The sequence below is a fragment of the Macrotis lagotis genome, chromosome 2 (assembly GCF_037893015.1).
Source record: "Macrotis lagotis isolate mMagLag1 chromosome 2, bilby.v1.9.chrom.fasta, whole genome shotgun sequence".
Taxonomy (NCBI): Eukaryota; Metazoa; Chordata; class Mammalia; order Peramelemorphia; family Peramelidae; genus Macrotis; species Macrotis lagotis.
The window spans coordinates 164,180,003-164,204,717 of record NC_133659.1 but is presented as its reverse complement, the minus strand read 5'-3'; the positions used below and the strand labels follow the sequence as shown (position 1 = coordinate 164,204,717).

Genomic DNA, 24,715 nt, shown 5'->3' with positions numbered 1-24,715 from the left:
TTCAGAAACTACATAAATTCATTTATACAAAAAAATTAATCAATATTCAAAGAATGTTGCTATTAGGAAAATAGTCATATGTGTTGAGAAAAGCTTGGGGTCATTTTATAGGAACTCTGCAATTTCCCAAAGATAATCTAGAACAAAATTTCCTGCTTTTCGATTCAATTGCTCCATTTGGGTCTATGGTTGACTTTTTTCACCATCAATTATAAGCATCTTTGTCAATCAGAAAATGACTAATATTCTGCATTTCTTGAAAAAGGCAAACTAAAAGTCTGAGTTCAGATTAAGAAAAGACAGGAAGAGGCAGCTAGGTGGCACAGTGGATAGAGCACTATCTCTGAAAGTCAGAAGAACCTGAGTTCAAATCTAGCCTCAGACTCTAAAGCACTATTGAGCTGTGTGACCATAGGCAAGTCACTTAACCCCATTGCCTTGCAAAAAAAACAAAAAAAAAAGAGTAAATTTGGAAGGCATAAGGAAAGATAAATGTACCATTCTGATGGTGGTGAAGCTATTGGTTTGACTTTTTGGAAAAACAATTTATACATATATGAGAGAAGATATTAAAAGACTCATACCATTTGATGTAACAATCACACTACCAGTTTACATCCAAAGACAGTCAATAAAAGAAAAATTCCATACGTACAAAAATATTTTTCAGAATGTTTTCAAACAAACACTACCAAAGGTTTGGAGAAAGCCTAAATAAATTGAGTCATATGAATATAATGAAATGTTACTTTGCCAAAAGGAATAATAAACTTTAGGCAGTTTTGTTAAAGGGAAAGCACGATGAATTTATTTGGATTTAGAATTAGTACAAATTCTAAGCAAGTCACTTAATCTCTCCAAGCTACAGTTGTACAAATTCTAAGCAAGTCACTTAATCTCTTCCAAGCTACAGTTTCCTGAAGATTTCTTCCACCTCTACATACATGAATTCAGGGAAAACATGAGCAGAGTAAAGAAAATAGAACAGAATAATGTAAATAAAAACAATGCTTTAAAGAACAAAATTCAGATCAAATAATGTAGTCAAATGTTGCTTCTAAGTTATTTGTCAAATATATGAAAAGAACACAAAACGTGAAAATAACATATAAGCTAATTATAATCAAACAGGTCCATTATAAATACATATTGAACAGTTGCTGTGAAGTATTTTTATGATAAGAAAACATGGGAGAGAGTTGGAAAAGTGGCCAGTAAACTTCTAGTTAAAATGGTAGCATGCAAAAACAGAGTACCCTAGCTCTCCAGAATATAACCAACAAATTTCCAAAAATCGCACTATAGTGAATAATCATCAAGAAATTCACTGAAAACTGCAGTAAATGCCTTTATCTAGCATCATATTGCATAAAAAGAGCCAGGAGCCTGCTGAACACCTCTACCACAGAAGAAAACAACAGTACAATTTTATTTAATTAATTTAAGGCAATGGAGTTAAATGACTTGCCCAAGGTCACACAGTTAGGCAATTGTTAAATGTCTGAGGCTGGATTTGAATTCAGGTACTCCTGACTCCAGGGCTGGTGCTCTATCTACTGCACCACTTAGCTGCCAACACCAATACAATTTTTAAAAAGACTGCTAAAAGTTCAGGTAAGAGATGCTCCAGAGACTCATAAGGAGTATAGAAGCAGGGGAAAGAAAGAAGTTGATCAGCCTTATGACCTGAGAGGTTCAACATAGTTGTGAAGAACACAAACTCAGACAATCAAAGGAGTTATAAAATCTTTCAATTCAGATGTAAGGACATCTGAAAGTATGTAACAAAGTGGCAGAAGCCCAAGTAACTAAGACCAGGACCAAACAGAACTTTAACATTCTATCATTAAGTGCAGAAAGCAAATGTTAATTAAGCAAATGCCTCCTTTCACTACTTACTTTTGTGTAAAGGGAGATATGTGTAGGAAGGAGGAAGAAAGAAATGAGAGAAAAAGTACAAGAGGACAAGATGTGGGGAATTAATACAGAATTAATCAAAATGATGGGTCTGAGGGGAATGAATTCACCCATAAAATGGAAAAGAACAGCAGAATAAGGGAAGGTGGGTGATGCAGTAAATAGAGAACTAGCCCTGGAGTCAAGAAGAACTGAGTGCAAATCTGATCTCAGACATTAGATACTTACCAGCTTGTATGACCTTGGGCAAGTCACTTAACCCCATTGCCTTGCAAAAAAAACAAAAAAAAAAGCAGAATAGATTAGAAAGCATAAGTTAACAATATGATATTCACAAGAAAAATATTTGGGACATCAAGATTCAAAAGAATTAAAAAGAAAAGACTAGTACAGACTCTTATGTTTTAGGAGAGATAGTAATGATTGCAAACAAACCTACAGTTGGTATAAACATGATAGGAAGAGATGAGTAGGGAAATCTAATAGTTAAATGCTCCATAAACAACAAATTCAATATTTATCATACATGCACCTAACAGCATAATATCTAAACACATAAAGGAAAAGTTCATGAAATTGTAGGGGGGGAAAGGATAACATAATTTAACAACGGAGAAATCAGTACACTGCTCTCAGACTTAAAACAAATCTAACATGAAGAAAAATGAGAAAGAAATAAAATGAGGACAGAAGGAAGCTTACATATTTCAGTTCTGCATGGCACTTAAAAAAATGACCATACATTTAACCATAAATTCTAATAATTGGGGGGGGACAGAAATACCAAAATTATTTACTGACCAAAATGAAATTAACAATATTTAATTAAGGGTCTTTCAAGAATTATAAATTTTCTGAAATTTGACATCAACAAAAATACATTTAAAAATAAGATTAAATATCTTAATCCTAAAGAATTGATAAATCAAAGAACAGATTAGAAAATTGTAGTAAAGAGATAGCATGTTAAAATTTATAGAATGCAAGTAAACCAATTCTTAGGTGATAAATCTATTTCTAAATGCTGACATCTGTAATAGGGATAAGTGAGAAGCTTTTCCATTAAATGGGGATGAAGTAAGAATATTCACTATCACTGGTATTACTCAATACTTTACTAAAAATGCTAGTTAAATGAATAAGACAAGAAAAAATTAAGGAATTAGCAAAGGAAATGATGAAGCAAAACTATCACGTTTTGCTGAGGATTACAAAAAGATCCCTCAAGAGTAATCTAAAAAAGCTAATCAAAACAATTAACAACTTTGGCAAAGTTGCAGGATATAAAATAAACCCACACAAATCATCAGCATTTCTGTATATTACCAAAAAAAAAAAAAAATCCAGCAGAAGAGACAGAAAAAAGAAATTCCATTTAAAACCACAGAAAGAATAAAATACTTGGGGTTTCTATCTGCCAAGACAGGCAGACAGACAGACAGACAGACACACACACACACACACACACACACAGACCACTAAATGAGCAGATTTACAAAATACTCTTCAAACAAATAAAAATATGTCTTAAAAAACTGGAAAACATTAAATGTTCTCCCATGGGCCAGGCCAGCACAATAAAAATGACAATACTACTTAAATTAATTATTTAGTAATATATCAAACTATCAAAGAATTACTTTACAGAGCTAGAAAAAAATCGTAACAAAATTCATATAAGGAATAAAAGGTCAAAAATATCAAGGGAGTAAATTTTTAAAATGTGAAGGAAAGGGACTTGAGGAGTACTAAATAGGTCTCAAAATTATACTACAAAGATGTGATTCTCAAAACAATTTGGTAACATAAAAAAATAGTTAAGCAATGAAATAGCTTAAACATACAATATTCATAAGAACAGTAACCTAGTGTTTGATAAACCCAAAGATCCCAGCCACTGAGCAAGAACGAACTATCTTAAGAACTAATGAGAAAACACAAAAGTAGTTTTTGGTAGAAACTAGGTATAGTTCAACATCTCACTGTATATCAAGATCAAAAACTGGTACATGATTTAGATGTAAAGTATAAAAATTAAGCAAGATATTAGAACATAGAAGAAATGGATGGAGGAAAAGTTCACAATCAAACAAGAGAAAAAGGTTTACAGGAGGAAAAATTACTAATACTGATTACATAAAATAAAAAAGATCTTACACAAAAAAATCCAAAAATTAAAAGAAAAGCAGGAAATCTGAGGAAAATCTTTTGCAGGAAATTTTTCTGTTAAGGGTTTCATTTCTAAAAAAAAGTACAGGCAAAGAATCAAACATACATTAAGTTTTTTTTTTTTCCAATTGCCAAATGGTCAAACTATATGAACAGGCAGTTCTCTGAGAAAAAAATTTAAGTTATTCATAGTCCTATGAAAAAAAAAAGATCCCTTCTAAAATCACCAAATGGCTAAATGGCTAAACAAGTTACGGCATATGAAAATGATGGAACACTGTGCTATAAGAAATGAAAGGTAAAATTTCAAAAAATCTAGGAAAACATCTGAACGGATGAAAAGTGAAGTGCACGGAACCAGAAAAGTAATTTAAAGCTAACAGTGTAAAGATTTAATTAACTTTAAAACTTTAGTGACTTTGATTCATACAATGACTCACTCAATTCCAAAGGACTTAATTATGAAAAATACTATTCATCTTCAGGTAAAGAACTGATAGATTGAAGAATGCAAACTGAAGCAATTATTTTCTTTCTTTTTCTTCCCCCCCCCACAACAAAGTGAAGAACTTTATTTTGTATGACTTCAAAAATTTGTAGTGGTTTTTATTTATGCCTTCTCAATGAGTAGGAGTATATGAAGGAAGAGAATCTGGAACTAAAATTAAAGTTGAAAGAACAAAAAAAATTAAATGACCCCCCCCAGCCAAAAAAAGAGAGAATAACTCAATGAAATTGGATATACCTAAAAACACTATAAAAGCAACTCATCATAAACCCTTAGCACTAAAAGTAAAATTTTGGAACAGATTTTAAAAATATGGAGGAAGAAGAAAAACCCACTAAATTGATAATTTACTGGAGCTATTTTTTTTAATTTATGACCAGCACTCTGGTTATTAAAAAAAGAAAAAAGAAAAACCAAACTGTGTCAAAAATCCAAAAGAAAATTCATAACAAATAGGAAATAAATAAAAACAACTAAAAACTATTTCCCTCAATTATATTCTAAGAAAACTGATAGATAAAATAAATTAATATGTTGAAGAATGAAGAAAAGGGACCTGGCCTCAACACAAAATCCCACCTGAAAATATGATTCAACAGAAGATGACATTGAACATATTAAAAAAAAACTTCAAGAAACAATTATTCTACTACAACTCCAAGTAGAAGTTCAGGGGGAAAAAATGACTTGGGCCAAAAGACTAACACAAACTTGCAAGAAATAAAACAAGAGATTAGAAATGAAACTGTAAATGTAAGAGCTCTAAAGAAAAGAACTGGCTAAGAGAGTAAAAATCTTTCAACAGAAATTGTTAAAAACAAAAACCCCAAATCCCTACAAATTAAAATAAGACAAGAGAGAAACCAATGACTCCATGTGACAAGAAGAAATATTATAACAAAATCAAGACTAGAAAAAAAGATTAAGAAAATGTAAGATACCTGTCATGAAAAACAACTAAAATTAAAGAGATCAAGGAGAGAGAATTTGAGAGTAATAATCACTCATTTAAACTCATTTAAACAAATTCTGACCAAAAAAATTTCAATCCCTATTTTCAAAAAAAAAATCATTAAACTGCCAGAATCTATCAAAACCACTGACCAAAATGAAAATATAAAAAAAATTTACCATCACCTTATGAAAGAAATCCCACAGGAAAAGTTCTAGGAATGTTTGGGTCAAAGGAAAGATGAAGTCAGAAATAAAAAATGCAAGTTAAAAAAAAGGAACCACATTCAATCACACAAAATCTAGTAGCTTTTACCATAAATAAGGGAGAGAGTTTGGGTTTACAATCATGATTACTTTTTTAAAAAAATTAAACATTCCTGATGAAAAGACTAGCTCTTAGTAAAGAACTCTGAAATGCAAACAAGAACAAAGACAAATCTAAAAACAAATTTATATGAACAACTTCAAAGAGCTATATGTAATGATGAAAAAAAATGCTCACATTATATTTGAGGGAGGAGAAAAGGATATCTTCAGAAGCTTGAAGTCCTTAAAAAGGGCTGCAGGAATTAAAGAGACAGGCAGAAGATCTGGGGACAGATTGGTTCTATTCTAGGAGTTGAAAAGGGAAAAAAAAGGAGGGACAAAAGAAGGAATATACTAGTGTCAAAAAGAGAAAGAAGGGGGTGGAACTTATTTCTCATTACAGAAATGTGTGAAGAAGAGAAACAAACACAGAGAAAGGAGAACATCAAGGAGAATTTTACTTTCATATGAACCAAACAAAAGGGTCATAGTTGAACACACAAATAGTTTGGCAAAGAAATACATTCAATAGGGAAATTATGACATATGAATGGAATGGAACCATACTATTAGAAATTATGAAAAAGAGACCATTTTAGAGACTCCTGGAAAGGCATTTATCAACTGATACAGACTGAAATTACTACAAATATAAAAAAAAACTAAAAAAATTTTTTGGAAGATGGATGAATTCTGATTAAAGCACAGACCAATCACTTCACCAAAACACCTATGATGAAGTATGTTATCCATCTCCTGGTAGTTGATAAACTAGGAGTGAAGTTTAAGACTAACTTTTTTTGGAAATGACCAATTCATGAATTTGTTTTGCTTAACTATGCTTAGTTTTAACATAAGATAAATTGTTTTTGTTGCTGGGAGACAAGAGTTCAAAGAAGAGAGGAGATAATGACAGTGATAAAAAAGAAAAAAGGGGGAAAATACTTTTAGAATTTTTTTAAAATAGAGAATCAAAGAAAAGGAAATTTGGAGGAGATATACAGGCAAGCAGAACAATTTTGAACTTAATATATTGAAACAAAGTACTTTTAGAAAGCATAAGCTACATAAAAATACAAATAATGTATTTTTGGTTTCAAAAAGATTCCTCTTTTATTATTGTTTTATCTTCTAAGAAAATATTGATATTTATTGAAGTTTATCAAGTTCAGAATAATAAAAACAAAAATTCATTTAAAAAGTGATATATTAAAAAGGTACTAATTTTCTAAATGAAATACTATTTTTAATCATATTAAGTATGCTGAATCTAAACCTATAACTTTTTGAGGATTCAAAGTATCTTAGAATCATTCTAAATAGTAATTAATTCAATAGAGTATGGTAGCTATAGAATATATATATATTATATATATATAAGTCTAGACAAATGCTTACTTCTATATAATTTTTCAACTAAAATCTACTTTATATGATGATAATTCTTATAACTTGATTTTCTCTTCAACAAAGAGTTTCATTGAGGTTTTACTGTATTTTAATTAATAACTTAATTCTTTCTTGATCTCTCTAAATAAGAACATTCCTTTTAGATCTAGGAATGAAAGGGAACTTAAGAAATCACTCACGTCAATCCCTTAATCTTATTGATGAGGAAAATGAGGTCCAGAGTGGTTAACTGATTTGTCCTAGTTCTGACATAACAATAAGTAAGTCAGGGTTCAAATTCAGGTTCGTTGTTCTAAATTTAGCACTCATTAAAGGTCTATTATCAGATAAACCAGCTTTCTTAACCTGAGATCCCTAGACTTAAAAAAAAAATTTTTTTTTAAATAGAACAGGTTTCACACTTGCAATCCATTGTGTTCTACTTTAAATATTTAAAAACTGTTCTGAGGAGGCCATGGGCTTCATAAGACTGGAGATGGATAACATACTTCTTAATAAAAGAAGCAAAGAACCTGTGCCCTAACTTCTACCTTTACTATTACTATTAATCAGACAAACTATATTCTTCATCTATTATATGAAATCTATATTTACCCTCAGTTTTCCTATTATCACACTTTTAACTTAACAATTTTTGGTCAGCAACCATGATTGAGCCATTTATTTCCAACTAGACAATTACCAATATCAATTCATTTCATTCAGAATTGTTCAGTTTATCAAACAATAAATATTTAAGCTTTCATACATTTTATTTTTTAAATAAAATTTTAGTGCTCTTTCCTTTTTCTATCCTCTAAATTCCTTATGTATCTACTCTCTCTCCTGTACACAGAGAGCCAGTCATCTTTTGTAACAAAAACATAAAAGGAGAAAAAAAAAGTTACTCAATGCATAAAGAAAGTCAGACATTATAAACAGTGTTCCACATTCACAGTCCCAAATATCTTCCAAAAAGCTGGAGAATGTGGCTTCTTACTGCTCTTTTCTTTGGAACCAAGACAGTCAATATCATTTCACAGCACTCAGTTTCAATTATTTTGTTGTTCTTTCCATTTGTGCTGTTCCAATAATTTTGTATGTTGTTTTCCTGGTTCTCCCTACTTAGCTTTCCATCAGTTATGTCTTACAATGCTTCCCTAAATTTAGCATATTCCCTGTTCCTTACAGGCCAGCAACATTACACTTATATACCACAATTTGTTAAGCATTTTGGGTGATGGTCATCTTTATTCCAAGTTCTTTTTTACCACAAAAAGTGCTGCTATAAATATTTTGTTGTATACGAGGCCTTTCTTTTTTAACCCTGAATTCCTCAAGGAATGTGTTTACCAATGGAATTAAACTCTAGGTCAAAAGTTGAACACATTTTATTCACTTTCTTAGCATAGTTCCAAATTGTTTTCCATTACAGTTTGACCAACACTTCCTCAAAAGTGCATCTTTGAATTATCATCAACATAAATTTCTCTGTTCAACTTTGTTACCTCATGGTAAGGTATTCATCCCACTTATTGCTCTCCCATGAGAACTAATTGTTATTGTAACAAAAGGAGTATACAATGCAATTAACTCTGTTGACCTGGTTACAATCTGGCCCACAGTCCTTAAGTACTAAAACATTATAATATGCCAATCTGAATTTCTTTTTTAAATTGCAGAAAAGGTCATAGAATAAAACAGGAAGAAACCTCAAAGATCATTTAATCCAAAACCCCTCCCTTTACAGACTATGAAATTGAAATCCAAGTATTTAATTATGCCAAAACAATAAGAAGGCTAGTAAGAGGACATAACTATCTTTAAAAATATAAATACTAAAAAAACTAGTACAGTAACACAAACAATGACAAAGCACAAGTCTTATTAACTATACAACTCCAATAGAAAATGAATGAGTTTAATATTTTCATCAGTGAACTTTACAGAACAACTGAAGGGCCTCATGTTAACACTACTTCTCAAGTACTTCTGCTTTGCCTTTTGTGAGAGAAAAATACATATTATACATTCCACACAATTAGCATCTTACTTCAAATCACTAAAACTCATTTACTCCCTTTATAAAGTTCTGGCTATATTTACTTTCCTTTTCTATAAAGTTTCTACTCATGATAAAGTCACATTATGAAACACTGTGGTTCATTTATAGGTGTTGCTACTTAAAGCAATGTTATAGATTTTCAAATGTCCACAAAGAAGTTACAATTCAGTAACTTAATGCTCAAAATAATGTGCATTTCTTTCTCTTAAAAGGCAGACTGACTTGAGACAAATGTCTGCTCTTGTTCCATTACCAATACCATTTGATTTCTTTGGTGGTGACTGGCTCCATTTAGAAAATCAAGTGGAGCTAAAAACTAGAAAATGTTTTAGCATCTTGTCACTACAACTAAAAAAATACACTATAATAAGAGACACTTTATTTCTCACTTGTGCATTTGAGAAAAGCTGATAAGCTTTTTTGGCAAACATAGGAACTAACTGTTCTCATTTCTAAATGCAAACATCTAAAAGCACTGATCTTGATTTTTACTCACCTCATCTCTTAGTTTGCAAAGGGAATCCCATTAAATAGAAGTGAAGTTGGAATGATTTTTAGTATTGGTCAAATTGTTCAGCATACTAGAAGTCTCTGATATAAATAGTTTAATACTGGTTAGCATACATTATTTAAAAGTTCTTAAAATTGACAATGAAGAAATGTCTAGTCTATGCTAGGAGGAAGAGGGAAAGAATATAAATAATAACTAGAATAATCCAACCATACATATTCACACAAAAGTGATTGGCTAATGACTAGGAAAAGGAAATAAAAACCACAAAAACTACTTCAGAGATACTTCAAAGATTCTAATTCAAAATGATATTAAATAAATAAATTTAAATTATTGAGAGATGAATATTAAAAAATATCACTAAGGTTATCAAAATTTGAATTCACAGCTGATGCATTCATTAATCTGGGTAAATACTAGACAATGATAGTCAAATTCTGAGGTAGTCTAAAAGAATGCCATTTCTACAAATGTTCACTATAAAACCAAAAATGATCTTTATAGAGAAACTGACAAATCTAAACGAAGTATAAAATCTGGCTTTTCACCAGAGACTAAACACAAAGAATAAACAAGAACTATTAGTAAATTTTAGGAAAATATCCATAAGACAGTTTTGGCATTAGTTCTTAAGTAGCTCTTTGTGCTCTTTGCTTCGTACACTTTCCTCTCTTGTGGCAGCCAGATGTTAAAGACTAAATTTTAAGAAATCTCAAGGTTTCTAGGAAAACTGGCAAAAAGGAGACCACATAGCAGACACAGCCAAGCTGAAGATTCCTCCATATGAGTCTTAAAAGATTCAAACCAGTACACATAGCTCAAGAGAGCAATAAAACACTCTCTAGTAACTAGAACCCTAGTCCTTTAAAAAGCATATAATGTCTATAAAACAAATCATTTTGGGCTACATCCTAAATAAAAACAGTGCTGATCACTTTTTCAGCAGCAATATATCAAGGAACCCAGAGAAATGCCAAAAGTGGTAGCAATTAAATTAGTAATAAAATAGTGTCCTCAGAAATTACCTTGGAAGTGGTCTTGTATCTTTACATCAAATGCAAAAGGTGAGGACACGAAGTACCCTAAAATCAATCTAGATCCTTGAGAATGCCAAAGCATTTTTCACAAAAATGTTTCACTATCTTCCCCAATCCTGTCATTTGTGCCATCATAATATCTTCCCGAATTTATCATCTTAAATAAGAAATGTGTTGGTTTTTTTTAAAGTTTCCTGTCCTAAATTCATGGATACTCACTACAGCTGTCAAACAGCTGCTACATTTCACCCCAGAGATACATGAAGAGTTTTCTATAGGCATATAAATCCAAAAGGACATTAAGACCTATAACATAAACTGCCCTAGAGAAAAAGGGCAGCATGACAATCAAAAATTTTAAAGGACTACTAAGCACTCCCTTACCAATGTTTATACCAATCTTAAGACAGATGGCACAGTTTACCAAAAACATCAGATGCTACCAAAACACATTTTTAGTTATAAATTTACTTATACACTACAACCTAAAAACTATATACAATAAGAAAAGGTAATTGATAATATTGTGAATATACAATTTCCAGGATTATATATCTTCACTTCTAGTCCCTTCTACTACCCTAAATGGTTCAAACTCAAATCCTGGCATGATCCACATAAAAAATTCAAAGAATTAAAAATACTTATTTGCACCTTAAGGACAGTAAAGAGATAGGAGGAAGGGATCATTGAAAATTAAAAACAAGGTAAGAACAAAGCAGAACACATAAGCAATTACCATATCACTCGCTTTCAAGGTCACATACCAAAACAATACAACAAAAACGTAAATATGATTTAAAAAGTCTTAACCAATCTTAACAAAACTCACCAACATTGTCACAGAATTTTCTAACCTTTTTAGAAACATCCCATTATCATTTTCTCTCCCCTTATGCTCTGTCCTCTAATGCTCTCATCCCAAACATAAGCACAGTCCCCTGGAAAACACATCGCACCCTACAACAATTAAGTACTAAAGACCTGGGAGTGGAAGGAAGAGTTCAATTTTGTTACATTCTCCAATGTATACAGGCTGCCTTTTAATATTTAAATACTATTTGTGCTATACAGAAATTTCAGTGGCATTTGTACTTGTTAATGTAGATTTCATATATATGTATATATTTATATGAAATGTGTCGAAAAATATGAGCTAGAAGAGTCAAACCAATCAAGAAACCAACAATTTTCCCACAGGCACTGTTATATCAGTTCAGGAAACAAATCTTATTACTTAGTAACAGGAGGGCTTTGCCTTGTACACACTTACCTGTCAGAAAATACAGAGTCCTAACTCCCAGGGGTATTAAAAAAATGGCAGTGTCCAACTCCCAGGTAATGCCCATTTCCTAAAAACAGTATAGACAGTGACTCCTCAACTTAATACATATTGCCCATACAAGTATTCAGTATGACATACTCAACCCACAATGCTAGATAAACTCTCCTAGATCTTGCTATGCCATCTTGGCTTAAAGATATTAATTTCCTTCAGGCATAACTGAACACAAACTTTGAAGGAAAAAATTTCTCAGCCTCAATTCTATCCAAACTACTTTGGTAGATGAACTTCCTCCCTTCAAGGCAATTCTGCAGTATGCATCCAACCCATTCTATCAAGTTTGCCCAATCATATTTCCCATAATCATGGGCCAACTAACAATGATATCTCTTTCCACCAATGCGAAGTCTAATCTGGGTCAGTCTACACATGGGACACAGGTCAAAAATGTAAAGGATTTCCCCGGATCAAAAGGTCAGAGATGCCACCTCCTCCCCAAATATAAGGTAATTTTATGAGCAGTACCTGGATTCTCTAAACACTTAAAGATGAATCAAATTTACAAAAACAACTTACATTCCTTTAACAAATATGTGTCAAGGATTTTAAGGAACCTTCTTAGATTGAAGCTAAGTAAATATAACTTTTTTTCTTATGTAAAATCAAACCATGCAGATAAGGCACCCCCCCCACTCCAATTATAAGAGGAGCAGAATAATCAGGAAACTTGGGTTGTTATGAGAGCAAGGACTAACTTGCTAAGTAGCCTAAGAACCATTTAAATCCTTTTTAGTCTTCAATATACTCATCTGCAAAATAAGAAAATTTTAATGGTCCTATCTACCAGACTTTTTCCAGGAAAAAATAAAGTTAGACATAAAATATACATCCATGTAATTCCAACTTAAATTATTTCAACTGAACTGAATTCCATATACAAAATTCAACCTTATGAACCATAGGTCATTCTATCAAAAAGTCATCACATTTATCCATGATGTAGAGCACATATTAGTCTGGCCCTAACAGGAAAATGTCTCACCCCAAGAACCTTCTCCATAAAGAAAAACTAATCAGATATTTTCATTCTTCCAGGGACCATAAACTACTGGTTGGTCAATAGGAACTATCCTTCATCCCTACCATATCAGTCTGTCATGAAGATTCCGAACAACTATTAAATACATAAAAGCAACCTATTGGGGGGATTCTATCACCCCTAAATATAAACACGATTCTGCAACTCCCCCATTCCTGATTAAGCACATGTTGTCCCATGAAGCGGGTTCCCCTTCCTAGAGAGGTGGTAACTGCAATCACTTATATGATATTTTCCCTTATAAAATAAATATCACCTGTCCATACCTCCAAGTAATCTCCGATATCTCCAAACACGCAGACTAGCCAATCATTAATCTATAAATCTAATATTGTGTTCCTAGGCCGACCTATGGCGGGCATCCCGTCCTCATCACTCACACAGAGCCCCCTGGCCGTGCCCGCTGCTCTCCGCCCCCCCCCACCCCATCACCCTCGCCAGTCTCGGCCGGGATACTCTACTCCCTACACGGGCGCAGGCCGGTATGTGTGTCGGGGATCCCCCCGGACCGTGCCCATGCCCATGCCCACAGACCAACCTGTCAGGGCCATCCGCCCGGCTCCGCCTCCACTCCCTGCCTCCCTCCCTGCCTCCTCCCCCCCCCCCAGGAACCGGCCTGTCAGGAACAGCCCCTGACCCCCTCCCGGCGGGACTTCCCGGTCGGCCCGGGCTCTCCTCCCCTCCCCCACCGCGGCCAGCCTCGTCCCCGAGGTCCGGGGCCGGGAGTGACGGAGGCTCCCGGGCGGCCGAGGCCTGGTCGCCGCGGGGCGGCCTCCCGGACGAGCTGGCACTCACCGTGTCAGAGGCCGGGGACGAAGGAGACGAGGAGAGGGCAAGGAGTTGGGGAGGGCAGGCGGCCGCCTCGGGGCTCCTCCGCTTCCCGGGGTCGGCGGCGGGTCCCTCCCGCTTGTCAGGCGGCGGCGGGCGGGTGAGCGGACTGGCGGGAAGGAAAAGGGGGCGAGGGGCACGGCCCGGGGCAGGGGGGGGGGAGGCCGAGGGGAGGCGGGGCCCGCGGCCGACCAGGGGGATCGGCTCCCCCTCCGCGAAACGAACCCAAAATGGCGGCGGGAGCGGCGGCGGCGGAGAGGCAGCGGCGGCGGCTCCTCGGGAGGGAGGGATGGAGGGAGGGAGCCAAGGGCGCCTGGCGCCCCCCCCCCCCGCCTCCCACTCCTCCCTCCGCGCGCCCTCCCCCCGCCCGGCTCGGGCCGCCGGGACAGCGCGCGCGCGCGCGCGGCGGCCGCGGCCGCCCAGCTCCCCGGCGCCCCACCAACCACGGGCTTCCGCCGCCCCGCGCTCCTGCCCACGCGCGCTCCGCTCGCTCCGGGACGCCTCGCGCGGCCCCCCGCCGCTCGCCCTCCGCCGGCGAGCCGGCCCCGGCGCGGCCCCACACGCTTACCTCGGGCGGCGCCAGCCGTAGCCACCGCCTCCGCCTCCGCTTCAGGCCTCCCCACCCCGCCCCCACCGCCGCCGAGCGCCGGCCGCCGCCTCCGCCGCCTCCGCCTCCCCGTCCCCCCGGCGCGTGCGCCTCCCACAATCCCCGCCTCCCACAATCCCCCCCGCGGGACTAGTCCATTCGGGCCGAGCGCGGGGGCGCCGCCGGAGGGGCCGGGGGAGAGCGGGCGGAATTCGCCCCGTGCCCGGCTCTGCCGGACTCGGGAGGCGCGACGGGACACGTACCTGCGTCCTCCGCCCGGAAGGAGGGAGCCCGAGCCTAACCCCGCCGCGGCGTCGGCGGCCGCTCCGCTCCCGCCGCCTCGCGGGCCCGGCCGGGCGGGCCGGGGACGTGTCCGCGCCCCCTGAGCCGCGGGCGCTTGGAGGCAGCGGCGGCTGCGCCCTGAGCCGCTTCCTGCCGCGGGGCTCGCTCCTGCCGCCGCCGGGACCGCGGGTGAGTGACTGGGGCCGGGGCCAGGGAGCGGCGCCCGAAGGGGCCGGCCGGGGCCGGGCTTAGGACTCGGGCGCGTGTGGAAACGGAAGCCGGCCCCGACGTGCGCGCGGCGCGGCGCGGCGAGTGCGGGGCAGCGCCCGGGCCGCGCGTGGGCGCCGGGGGCTCACCCCGCGGCTGGGGCCCGGAGGCCGGGACGCGAGGAGCCTCGGCCGCCCCTGCTCCCTCGCGCGCGCACACACACGCGCCCGCGCGCGCGCGCTCGTGGTTCCGGGGCCCGGAGCTCCGGGAGGCGGCGCTGCCCGCGGAGGCCGGGGCGCCGGGCCGGTTACCCCCCAGGGCAAAAGCGTGGCTGCCCTCGGGGTGACGTGCGGGACCGCGCGAGATCCGGCGCTGTCCGTGTCTGCCCACGAGAACCCGCCCCGCTCTGTGAGCGTGTGACCTTGGAGCGGTCACGTCCCCGCTCCGGGCCGGAGAACCAGGTGAAAGGAGTTGAGGTGCCTGCCCGCCCTTACCTGTGCTCCCGCGGAATTCTCTTAGGCTTTGAGTAAGCATTATAGAGTGGTTTAGAGTGCTGTCTGTGGCAACACCACTCGTGGCTGGAATTAGCTGTGTTCCCCCTTCCAATTCCTTAATAAAGCGGAATAAAAGCCAAACAAGTAGGTTCCATGCCTCAATTTGGCCCAGGCAGCCGCTGAAATAAATAAAGTTCTAATCTTCGAATATTTAACTATTGGTAGTTATAGTGCCCGTTGATATTTGATATTATTTTACTTCATATTATTTAAAGAAATAGGTACCATTGGTATTCCCATCGTACCGTTGAATTGTGAAGTTAAAGACCTAAAGTGGCTTTCCCTATTTAAATGTGGGAGACAGAACTTTTAATTAATCCAAATCCAGCCTTTTCTCTGAAACACACTGCCTCTAAAATAAAAAAAAAACAAAACACCGGTTCTGCTCTCCAAAAACCTGGGAAATTTATTCTTTTTTTTTTTAGGGTTTTTTTTTTTGCAAGGCAGAAGGGGTTAAGTGGCTTGCCCAAGGCCACACAGCTAGGTCATTATTAAGCGTCTGAGACAGGATTTGAACTCAAGTACTCCTGACTCCAGGGCCGGTGCTTTATCCACTACGCCACCTAGCAGCCCCCGGGAAATTTACTCTTAACTTTGTTACTAACTGTCCAGCTATATAAAATGATAGTTATAGGGGCACCTGGGTGGCGTAGTACATAAAGCACCGGCCCTGGAGTCAGGAGTACTTGAGTTCAAATCCTGTCTCAGACGCTTAATAATGACCTAGCTGTGTGGCCTTGGGCAAGCCACTTAACCCCTTTTGCCTTGCAAAAACTAAAATGTATATATATATATGTGTGTATATATATATACACACATATATATATATTATTTGTAAAATGCTTAGCACAGTGCCTAGCTCACAATAGGTGCCTTTATAAATATTTATTCTCCCTTCCCCCTAAACTCCTTTGCCATTCCTTAAACCTCTTATGTAAATAAGCAGGCTTTTTTGTTTTTATTTTTTAAGCAATTATTAGATGTCTGAGGTCAAATTTGAACTCAGGTCCTCCTGACTCCAGGGCCAGTGCTCAATCCACGGCCCCCAAATAAGGTTTTTAAATGCATAAAATAAAATACAAACAAAATTCACAGAACTGAAGTTAAGATTACGTGGTCAGCTTTGATTTCATGGTCTTTCAGTTCTTTTCTAAGATCTCGTCTACTACATAAATATTTATTGTCTCTTGTGCCAGCTAAGCCTTCTTCCTTTATCTACTCAAGATTCATTTTGTCTGATCAGTGACATTTGAATACTAAAATCTATATAATATAAAAACTTTAAGCCAATAACTTCTTCCTTGCCAAATCTTTTAGCTGGGAAAAATTTTCACTTCTTCTTTCCCTTGTTCTTCTAGTATTTACAGAATACCCCTAAGACTCCAGGGAAACAATTAAAATTGCCTAAGGTTCTGAATCTACCAATTATATGATTGACCCATAAAAACCAGAGGGTGAACAGGTCCATCTAAAAGCCAGTTGCAGAGAACTGAGTCATATTTTTAAAACAAAAAGCCATTCCCCAATTGACAAGTGGTCAAAGGATATGCAAAGGCAATTTACAGATGAGGAGATCAAAGCAATCCATAGCCATATGAAAAATTGCTCTAAATCCTTAATTATTAGAGAAATGCAAATTAAAGCTTCTCTGAGGTACCACCTCACACCTCTCAGACTGGCCAATATGACCAAAAAGGATAATGATCGTTGCTGCAAGGGTTGTGGGAAATCTGGGACACTATTAACACTGCTGGTGGAGCTGTGAACTCATCCAACCTTTCTGGAGAGAAATTTGAAACTACGCCCAAAGGGCAATGAAAATGAGCATACCCTTTGACCCAGCAATACCACTACTGGGTCTGTACTCTGAGGAGATGATGAAAAAGGGTAAAAACATCACTTGTACAAAAATATTTATAGCAGCCCTGTTTGTGGTGGCAAAGAACTGGAAATCAAGTAAATGTGCTTCAGTTGGGGGATGGCTTTGCCAACTGTGGTATATGTATGTCATGGAACACTATTGTTCTATTAGAAACCAGGAGGGATGGGAATTCAGGGAAGCCTGGAGGGATTTGCATGAACTGATGCTGAGTGAGATGAGCAGAACCAGAAGAATACTGTATACACTAACAGCAACATGGGGGTGATGATCAACCTTGAAAGACTCGTTCATTTCATCAGTGCAACAATCGGGAACAATTTTTGGGCTGTTTGCAAAGGAGAGTGCCATCTGTATCTAGATAAAGAACTGTGCAGTTTGAACAAAGTTCAAGGACTATTCCCTTTAATTTAGAAAAAAACAGATATCTTGTCTGATCTTGTTATCTCTTAGACTTTTTGTCTCCTCCTTAAGGATATGCTTTCTCATCACACTCAGTTTGGATCAATGTACAACATGGAAACAAAGACTGACAAACTGCTTTCCATGGGGGGGGCGGGGAGTAAGATTGGGGGGAAGATTGTAAAACTCAAATAATATCTTTAATAAAAGCCAGTTGCCAGAGACTGGTGATTGTCCACCTCTTGTTTTTATGACGTAATCATTACTTTTAAATCTGGATGAATTTTTTTGTAAGGAAAAAAGTGAGTCATCCTTAATGCCTTTCTCCTTATTCTTCCTATCCACATCCCTTTAAGTTTTGTCTCTTCTCTGAAACCTAATGACCCACATTTATTTATCTTTTTTCCAGAACTCCTATAACACCTATTGTTTCTGTCATTTTGTCATTTATTTAAGCATTTGCTATAGTATATTTGTCTTCTACTAAATTGTAATCTCTGAGTAGGGATTCAATCAAATACAACTTGGAATCCCTCCTGTAGTACAGATACACCCTTACCATTAAATAGCTTATGCCATCTGATTTTTTTAAATTTATTTTTTTATTTTTAAAGATTTTATTTGAGTTTTACAATTTTTCTCCCAATCTTACTTCCCTCCCCCCACCCCACCTCCCACAGAAAGCATTCTATCAGTCTTTATTTTATTTCCATGTTGTACATTGATCCAAACTGAGTGTGATGAGAGAGAAATCACATCCTTAAGGAGGAAACAAAAAGTATAAGAGATAACAAGATCAGACAATAAGATATCTGGGTTTTTTCCTCAAATTAAAGGGAATAGTCCTTGAAATTTGTTCAAACTCCACGTATACCACCTGATTGTATAGATTCATTCAATCATACAGGGTATAGAAAGAGTATTAAAAACTTTAAAGTCCTTTCATTCCTTGAGGAATTGAAAACTTAGAGACTATAGGTACAAATCTGACAATACACAGTAAAATGTAATTAAAAAATACAAAACTGACCATAGACGTTGACCTGCCCTTTGAAGAAAATAATTTCAAAAAAGAACAACAACATTCACAGATGTGAAGTTAACTTTTTATTATCTAGTGTTGATTATTTGCACTAATGGAGGGAATCAGATACATGAGTAGCCCCAAAATCATTTGAACTTTGATTTTGTCAATAGATTTTAATATGGCTATGTCTAGATTGAAAATTCACTTCAAACAAAATAATAGACTCCAGAGACAATTTATGCAAAGTTTAAAAAAAACTGTTATTTTTCTCATTTGCCCTTATTCGACTCCTAGTATTCTCTAGTATGAAGAGGAAGACATCAGATTTTAAAGGGTGATAATTTCATGAGCCTGTTAACATCTTAATAAAAAAAAAACAACAGATTCTAGCATTAGGATCTATTTGTGGTCCTTTTGTGAAGAATAATCATATTAGCTTTATGTTATAGTAGGATCCTATACGTCAATTGATGCCCCATCTAAAAAAGCATTGCTATAAAAAAAATGAAAAGTGAGGTTCCAACATGCATATTAATATTCGTTCATACATTCCCCTTTAATAGTGGCCACCAGAGATCTTAGTAAAAACAATAAAAAAAGAAAAACTTATTTTAAATAAAAGGTTGGTCAGTGAGAACAGAAATTCAAACAGAAACCAAATTGTAGCTGTTTTATTATCTTTACCTTTTAGAAATGTTTTTTAAACTTGGTTACTTTTATAACATTCTTTTCTCTTTGAAAATCATCCTACCAATGATTATTATTTAATTTGTTTTGTTTTGTTTTGTTTTTTAGGTTTTTGCAAGGCAAACGGGGTTAAGTGGCTTGCCCAAGGCCACACAGCTAGGTAATTATTAAGTATCTGAGACCGGATTTGAACCCAGGTACTCCTGACTCCAGGGCCGGTGCTTTATCCACTACGCCACCTAGCCGCCCCTGTTTAATTTGAATGTATAGGTGTGACAGGAAATACCAATAAAAGTTTGCAGTTCCTCAAGGAATGAAAGAACTTTAAAGTTTTTAATACTGTTTCTATATTTAGAACTTCGTAAAGATAACACTGGATATGTTTATACGTTTTGTTATTTCTCATTATGTCTGCTATGGTTCTCTTCTCCAAGATCCAAGACCTTAACCCTGTATTATTAACTAACTCTTGAAGACTGCTTCTTCAGTTCTATGAGAAATCTTCCTAGGCTGACACCAGAATCCCTTTCTTAGCCTTGCTTCTTAACAATCTCCTTTGGAAGGAGTAATCTGCATTCAATCCTTCCTGTCTCTAGAATCATAGGTGAGCATTAATATGTCCCACTTCTGACAGGTCAGAAGTTTTAAGAGACTTTGTCTCATTAAAGTGTTTCATAACTTTTTTCCTTTTCTGTCCCTGAACCTCACCCCAGGGGAACCAGGTACCAAGATATTTCATTGCAGTTTGAGTTCAGCATCCTTTTGGTGTTGTTTTCATTTGTCATCTAATTGTAAATATCATGCTTAGGTCTGCCTTAATTCCTATGTATCTTCCCATTTCTCTGGATTCCTCATTCATCATTTCTTATGGTCAGTAATCCATTTCATATATGTCACAATTTGTTCAGCCATCACTCTGTCAATGAATATCTACTTTGTTTCCAGTTTTTTACTAATTTAAAGAATGCTATTAGGGGCGGCTAGGTGGCGTAGTGGATAAAGCACCGGCCCTGGAGTCAGGAGTACCTGGGTTCAAATCCGGTCTCAGACACGACACTTAATAATTACCTAGCTGTGTGGCCTTGGGCAAGCCACTTAACCCTGTTTGCCTTGCAAAGAAAACCTAAAAATAAAATAAAGAATGCTATTAATATTTTTGGTATACTTAGGACTTTTCTGCCCTGAACTCTTAAAGAGAAACAAAATGTTAATGTAGCTTTATTTTTTCTGTATGGTTTAGGGAGGTAAAACTAGAGATCAGCTTCAAGTCACAAAGAACAAAACATTCTAAGTTAACTTCTTACGCTTTTCAATAAGACTAATAAATATATAAATCATGATATGATTTAGATCCATTTCATCAGTGTGGTTTCTCCCCAATACACTTTCACTACTGTTCTTATAAGCCTGTCTTAAAGTAATCCTCCTAGGGAAATCTGCTAACTGACTGAAGGCTTTCCTGGAGTTCTTATAACATCCATTTACTACAAATGGGCCTTGTGAGCTACTCCAGCAATGTCAACTGTCCCCAGATCTGGCTGGCCCAACTTTTATTCCCAGTCATGTCTTTAATAACTTGGCCTTTCTGGGTGGCTAGGTGGCGCAGTGGATAAAGCACCAACCCTGGAGTCAGTACCTGGGTTCAAATCCAGCCTCAGACACTTAATAATTACCTGGGTGGCCTTGGGCAAACCACTTAACCCCATTTGCCTGGCAAAAAAACCTAAAAATAAATAAATAAATAAATAGCTTGGCCTTTCTTTGATTAATTGCCAGTCCTACAGTTAACCAGTTTAAACATTACACTGTTGTCTTCTTAGATTTATTTGCCCCTTTTTGTCTATCCCTATTTCTCATCAGATCCCAAAACTGTTATTCAAACTCTAGAAGGTCACAAAACTTATGACTATATCCACTATACAACTAGGTTCTCACTGTGTTAAGTTAGTTTTTACTCTTCCCTAATTAATATGTAGCAAGACAATTCCTTTAATCTTCCTTAATTGATTGTCTAATACACTCTATAACACCCATTATAAACTTTTCCCAATACATCATTCCCTCCCCACACTCAGCAGGAAACCTCTACTCAAACTCTGCCATGAAAATAGACACTATTTGCCTTAACTTCTTCTTCTCTTACATCTCAGAAGCCCTTGATGACCCCATTTTCTCATCCTTTTATTCCAGTTTCCATAGAAGTAGCCCTCATGTTAACCAAGTTAAGTTCTTCTAATGTATTCTTGGTCTGTGTCTGCCAACAAATTGCTCCAAGGGTCACCACCTCTTTCTAATCTTGTCTTTTCCTGACTCCTACCCACCAACATGCCTAGGACTCTTCATCCTGAAAAAACCCTCAATTAACCCTTTCATCCCTTCTAACCATCTTCTGATGTTCTCCCTTTTGCAGAAAAATTCTGCATAAACAAATAAATAATTCTCCTTTACATCAAGCCTTTACACTCTGCCTTCTAACTTGATCATTGTAGTTATCCTTTCTACATCATGGGGGTTAGGGAGGCAGCATCCACATAAATTGTTTTGTCCTTCCCTTTGCTTTCATGTTCTTTTTACTTATTTTAACTTTAAAAAAGAAATTTTATATACATATGGTACTAAAAGATTAAAAATATCTATATTATACCCGTAATTTTATGTACTTCTGGGTTTCTAAACTACTTTTTATTTGTGTCATGAGTGGCTTCCACAAAACTGCCCCCAAATCCCCATTGTCCAGTAATTTCTTATGCCACCCCACAATATATCGAAAACCACGATGGGAAAAGTTACAATGTGTAAGGGATAATTGTTTACTGAAATTGCTTTCTCAACAGTTATCAATAATCAATCTCTTGATAACCAGATCTTAGTAGCTTTTTCAAAATCCTCATAGTTCTTGACCTCTTAGAAAAATGTGACATTGTTCAGGACCTTTTTCTGGATACTTCTTCTGTCTCTGGATTTTTGTCTTACTACTTTATGGGTTCTTCTACCTAACTTCTATCTCCTTTGCTCATCTAGCTTCTGTCCTCTTTCTGACTCTAGCTTTATTCTGAAGGTTTGTCTCAGACCTCTCCTGTCCTGCTCGCTTTCCGTGCATTTTTCAATGGCCTCATAAGCACAACCAACAAACATGTAGCATTTAATCTTTGCCAGGAACTATTCTAAGAGCTAGAGATAAAAAGATAAAAAGTCCCTGTTCACACAGAATTTACATTCTAATGGGGGTGGAGACACATCATCTGCCTACTCACAAATCAGATTGTGATAAACTTACTAGGGAAGGTGCTAGCCATTTGTCAAATGGTGCATTTGAACTAAGTATCAAAGGAAAAAATAGATTCTTGGTATGGAGATGGGACATAATGTGTAAGGACTATTCAGCAGGCCTGCATGACTATACTGCGGAGAACATGGTACGATAGGGGAAGAGGAGAGACCTTCACATACCTCCAGAAGCTCATTTTTGAACCTGGTAGTAATAGGGTTTCTCCTGGGGTATATTAAGTAGGGAGAAGACAAAATCAAATCTGTACTTTAAGAAAAATCACTTTGGAGACTGTTCCGTGTCTGGCTTTGAGTAAAGAAAGACTTGAGCTAGGGATACCTGAAAGCTAACAAAAATAGTCCAGATGAGGAGTGACAAGGACCTAAACTAGTAGTAGCTAGGTGAGCAGGAAAAAAAGCGAAATTTCCAAGAGACATTAGAGAGCTAAAAACTATAACAATTTGACCACTGCTTAGATATGTAGACTGAATGAGAGTGAGGAGCTGAGGGTGAGAATCTGGATAACCAGAAGGATAGTAATATCCACAATAGATTTGCCCGGGGAATTGCTGTGGGGTTAAAGTTAAATTTAGACATGTTGCGTTTGAGGTGTCCATTTCAGAATGTCTAATGGGGGCAGCTAGGTGACTCAGTGAATAAAGCACCAGCCCTGGAGTCAGGAGTACCTGGGTTCAAATCTGGTCTCAAACACTTAATAATTACCTAGCTGTGTGACCTTGGGCAAGCCACTTAACCCCATTTGCCTTTCAAAAACCTAAAAAAAAAGTCTAATAGGCAGTTCATGATGAGGCATTGGAATTCAAGAGAGAATAGATAGTAATTATACCATCAGAGTTATCCATAACAATGATGGAAAGTAGGTGCTGCTATCCCATTGAGGGAAACAGGTGAAGTAACTTGACTAAAGTAAAGCTGAATTTAAACCCAATTTCCTGACATGAGGCCCAGCACTGTATCCACTGTACCACCTTTGTGCCTCAGTCTTGAGCTGCCTGGTTCAAAGATATGACCTGGATGATAATAGAATGAAAGAAATTCTCATAAGTTTTATTTCACAGTCACTTTGTCTAAAATAACTCATTATCTTTGACTCCAAACTATCCAATTTCTGTTGTAGGTTCCATTATCTTTCTATTTTTCCAATTACCTAAGTTCTCAACCTTAGATAATTACTCCCCCTACATAGGCAGTCCATTTGTCTAGTCTTGTCAGTTCTACCTCTATGATATCTCTTTCACTTCTCCCTAAATTAGGACCTCTCATTGCAGTAATTGAAACAAAGACTCCCTTTGTGAATTGGAGAAGTTTTGAAATGAGCTCATTTGGTCATTTTCTCTTAATCTATTTCAATTTCTACATTTGGTGGCAAATGCCTTTCCAAATGAATGAGAATGTGGACATCCTTGTTCTGCAACTGAGAGTAAAAAAAAAAAAACCCACTCATAACACTTAGGTGTTTAGAAGAGATTTTTTAAGAACCATATAAATAGGAGCAGCTAGGTGGCACAGTGGATAGAACACTGGCCCTGGAGTCAGGGGGACCTGAGTTCAAATCTTCCCTCAGACACTTAATTACCTAGCTGTGTGATCTTGGGCAAGCCACTTAACCCCATTTGCCTTACAAAAACCTAAAAAAAAGTTATTTTCTTCAGTAAAGTTTTATACCTCTTTTTTTTCCAAACTGGTAATTATCTTTTCTTTTTTCCATAGCTCTCACTATACCTTACCCTC

The 24,715-nt window shown here is 37.6% G+C and overlaps 2 protein-coding genes across 6 annotated transcripts in view; one reads left to right on the top strand and one right to left on the bottom strand.

The window, feature by feature from the left end:
• Positions 1-14,979, bottom strand: part of ASH1L (ASH1 like histone lysine methyltransferase) — a 254,778-nt gene extending 239,799 nt beyond the window's left edge. Inside the window, exon 1 of one of the 4 annotated variants that reach the window (XM_074223285.1) lies at positions 14,921-14,979. The gene's annotated coding sequence lies outside the window, so the exon portion shown is untranslated. Of the gene's footprint in view, positions 1-12,132; positions 13,643-14,038; positions 14,153-14,639; positions 14,695-14,920 lie in introns of those variants that run through there. The other 3 variants (XM_074223284.1, XM_074223283.1, XM_074223286.1) reach the window with 3 other exon arrangements.
• Positions 13,979-24,715, top strand: part of DAP3 (death associated protein 3) — a 54,405-nt gene continuing 43,668 nt past the window's right edge. The window contains exon 1 of one of the 2 annotated variants that reach the window (XM_074223300.1): positions 13,979-14,171. The gene's annotated coding sequence lies outside the window, so the exon portion shown is untranslated. Of the gene's footprint in view, positions 14,172-14,812; positions 15,129-24,715 lie in introns of those variants that run through there. The other variant, XM_074223299.1, reaches the window with a different exon arrangement.